The following is a 4,164-nucleotide window of genomic DNA, read 5'->3' as shown; positions in this document are numbered from 1 at the left end:
AGATCACTTGGTGATTAGTGCTCACCCATGTCATTAGGTAAATCAGTGTGACTGATTTAGGTGCTCCTAATGCGGACTTTAATTAAATCTTTTTTAATCTGACTTGGTGAAGTCAGTGGGAGGATTGAAATTGGCTGGTTAATTTTTTCTCTTCTATCCTTTAATAAAATCCTCAAAAATTATTAGGTCCCTAAAAATGATTATGTTATAGTGATAACTAAGTCATAGCCTCCCATTAAATGAGTGATAATGAGTCCATTAGTTTAATAATCACTGGAGGCCCAAAGGCCTAGTGCTTATTGGCTAATGGAATTATCATTCATAATATGATCATTTGGTTGAGTCTTTCTGATGGTGGTCAGGTTGGCTAGCCAAAGTCGGGCCTAATCATTTATTGGTCAGATTCATCAAATCAAGTCATGTTAATGGTTGGACCTAACCAGATCTTTTCAGTGGAGGCCAAAACCTACTGATTAGGTTCTGGGGCAAAAATCAATTACTAGAAGTTGTTTAGAGAAATAACTGGTTATGAACCTACCCATAGATGCACATGAGTTGACCAACCAAAGTTGGGCTCGTGTGTAGTCTGTGTGGATTCTAGTACCCACTAAGAAATTAAAGTAATTTCTCAAATTGGAGGTAGAGGCTACCAGTTCGTAAAAATACTGGGAGAAACTTTAGACTAAAGTCCAAGTCTTTAGTATTAATAATTTATGTACTAATAAAGGTCTGATTTTTCTTTATACAGCTATGGCCACTATCCTGTCGCTCTGGTCATTATTAAATAATGACAAGCTCATGGGACCTAATTTCGATAGCTGGTATCGAAAATTAAAAATCATCCTTGAGCATGAACGGATCCTTTATGTAGTAACGAATCCGACACCTGAGAAGTCAGCCCCGAACGCTAGAGGGATGGTCCGAGACACTTATCAGAAGTGGCTCAACGACCGCACCACTGTTCAGTGCATAATGCTGGCGGCAATGAATTATGAGTTCAGCCGCAGGTTCGAGAACACCCAGCCACAGGAGATGCTTCAAATGTTGAACGACTCTTTTGGCACGCCTGACGATGTTGAAAGGCACAAAACTAGTTGTGTCATTTTCAATGCTCGGATGAGGGATGGGGCCTCAGTCACTAATCATATACTATACATGATCGAAATGATTGAGCGCCTAAGTAAATTGAGCTTTCTCTTGCACGAGCAGCTCAGTAAGGATGCGATCCTTAATTCTTTGCCCAAGTCTTTCCTCCCCTTTCTTACTCATTTTTGGATGACAAAACCTGCAGTGAACTACCACGGCTTGTTGGGGTTGCTGCAAAACTTTGAGAAGGACCACCAGCTCCATAAGGAGTTGGTGAATGGTGTGGGAGGGTCTTCTTCTAGTCATCGACCCTTTAAGAAAGGGAAGAAGAACAAGAAGAAGAAGAATAAGAAGGTGCAGCCGCATGCTGGGATGTCTGCACAGAGTCAGACCAAGAAGCGCAAGCCCGATCAGAGCCAGGCGTAGTGCTTCTTTTGCAAGAAGCAGGGGCACTGGAAGAGGAACTGTCCTCTATACATTGCCTCCCTGGACCCGAACAGGCCGAAGAAGAAGCAAGGTAATTATATGATAACACCTTGCAACTTTTTCATTTGTGATACTACTGCCTGGGTATTGGATACCGGAAGCCCTTATCATATCTGTAATTCGATGCAGGGTCTATAGGTCAGTAGGAGATTTGATGAAGGCGAGAGGTTCCTGAACGTTGGAGATGGAAGCAAAGTTCCAATTCTAGCTTTAGAAATCATGAACCTTGTAATCAACTCTCATAATGTAATTCTGAGTGAATGTCACTATTGTCCAAGTTTTTTATTAAATATTATTTTTGTAGGCCTTTTGACCATGTACAGTTATGAATTTTTAATAAAAAGAAATATTTGCAATATCATTTTGAATGGTGTTACAATATTTGTTGGACAACTAAATAATGGAATTTACTTACTATCACAGCCTGTTAATGTGGTTCAAACCTTCGGTAAATGCCCTAGAATGGATAATATGTCAGAAATCTACCTTTGGCACTGTAGGCTAGGTCATATCAATAAAAACAGGATAAACAGGTTGGCTCAAGAATAAATTCTTGAAGTTGGTGATTGTGAATCACTTCCAACCTGTGAGTCCTGTCTTCTTAGGAAGATGACCAAATCACCATTTACTGAAAAAGGTGAGTGAGCTAGTGAACTCTTGGGTTTGATACATTCTGATGTATGTGGACCCATGAGCTCAAGTGCAAGAGGTGGATATTTCTACTTTATAACCTTCACAGACGATCTATCGAGGTATGGGTATGTCTACCTAATGAAGCATAAGTCGAAGTCATTTGAAATGTTCAAACTATTCCGAAATGAGGCAGAAAAATAAACTGAAAAGTGTATTAAAACTCTTCGATCTGATTGAGGAGGTGAATACCTTTCCAATGAGTTTCTGACATATCTTGGGGAGAATGGGATTCTCTCTCAGTGGACTCCTCCTGAAACACCACAGCATAATGGTGTGTCTGAAAGGAGAAATCGGACCTTGTTGGATATGGTTCGATCCATGATGGGATTTGCTAGTCTGTCGATCTTCCTCTGGGGATATGCACTCGAATCAGCTTGTTACCTTCTAAATAGGGTTACGAGTAAGTCTATAACCAAAACGCCTTATGAGATATGGATAGGACGTAAGCCAGTACTCTCGCACCTTAGGGTTTGGGGGTGTCTGGCTTATGTTAAATGTTTAATTACGGACAAGCTTGGACCTCGCTCTGACAAGTGTTATTTCATAGGATACCCAAAAGAGACCAAAGGATATTATTTCTACCTAGTTGATGAGCAAAAGGTGTTTGTCAGCCTTAAGGCAATCTTTTTGAAAAAGGAGTTCCTTGGTGAAGGGACTGTTACCTCTAAGGTCGAACTTGAGGAAGTTCAGCAGGTGAAAAAATCGACACAAGTTGCTGAACCTGAACCGAATTTGGTTAGATCAGATCCGGAGCCCATTGTTCCTGCACCCTTAAGGCGGTCTGGTAGAGTACCACGTCAACCGGATAGATACTATGATTTCTTGGTCCGAGATGGCGATCCTTTCGAACTTGATGAAAATGATGAGGATCCGATCACCTACATGGATGCAATACAGAGACCTGACTCTGAGAAATAGCTAGAGGCCATAAAATCCGAAATGGAGTCCATGAAGGTCAACGATGTGTGGTCATTGGTTGACCCACCCGAAAGAGTAAAACCCATAGGGTGTAAGTGGGTCTTCAAGAGGAAGAGGGGCACAGACGGAAAGATGGAGACCTATAAAGCCCGTCTGGTTGCCAAGGAATATCGTCAACGTTATGGTATAGACTATGACGAGATATTTTCTCCTGTGGCAATGCTCAAATCCATTCGAATTATGCTTGTGATAGCTGTATTGGGAAATGTGTCCCAAAAAGCCAATCATCAAGCTGTTGACGGTTGAGCAACCAAGTATTGTAATTGATTTGTTAATAAATAAAATATATTTGGCATTTTCATCATAAGCTTTCATCTTCTAATGAACTCCATTATTATGATGAAGTCCTTAGGACTATTTAGATTCGATAAAGAGAGGATTTATCGATTAGTCTTTAAAACTGTTCATGACCAAATGATAAGCTGTTAATAAGGACAACAGCTTCTATCGAGCATAGGTCGCTGTAGGCCATATGGGTTGGTTGTCCTCTTAACCAAAGAGTATGGAGACACTGGTATGACATACAGGTGAGATGTAAGGGTACATCGTCATTGAACGTGACCAACTCCAGAGCATTCTGCTATCGAGAATGTCTTTGATGGGATATAAGTATAAGTGTCCCTTAGACCAGAGATCGCCTCAGTAACTTGCAAGCAACTCACTGTGCTTTGGTACTGGACTAACTAAATTTCTAATTCAGGGATGGAAGGCTTCTGGGCACAGTCAAGTACTTGCGAAGTCAGAGTGTGATCAAGATGGGATTGACCACTCCAAGAGTTGGAGAAGAATGAGTCACTGTATTTCAATTTAGCAAAACCTTGGTCAGGATAATCCATCAGATGGATTTGATATTTTGAAATACAATGTGGACAACCTGATCAGAGTTGACAGTTGAACTCTGGAGTGTCCTATGATCATTTT

Source organism: Elaeis guineensis, chromosome 12 (assembly GCF_000442705.2).
Source record: "Elaeis guineensis isolate ETL-2024a chromosome 12, EG11, whole genome shotgun sequence".
NCBI lineage: Eukaryota > Viridiplantae > Streptophyta > Magnoliopsida > Arecales > Arecaceae > Elaeis > Elaeis guineensis.
Note: the sequence above shows the minus strand (reverse complement) of the source record.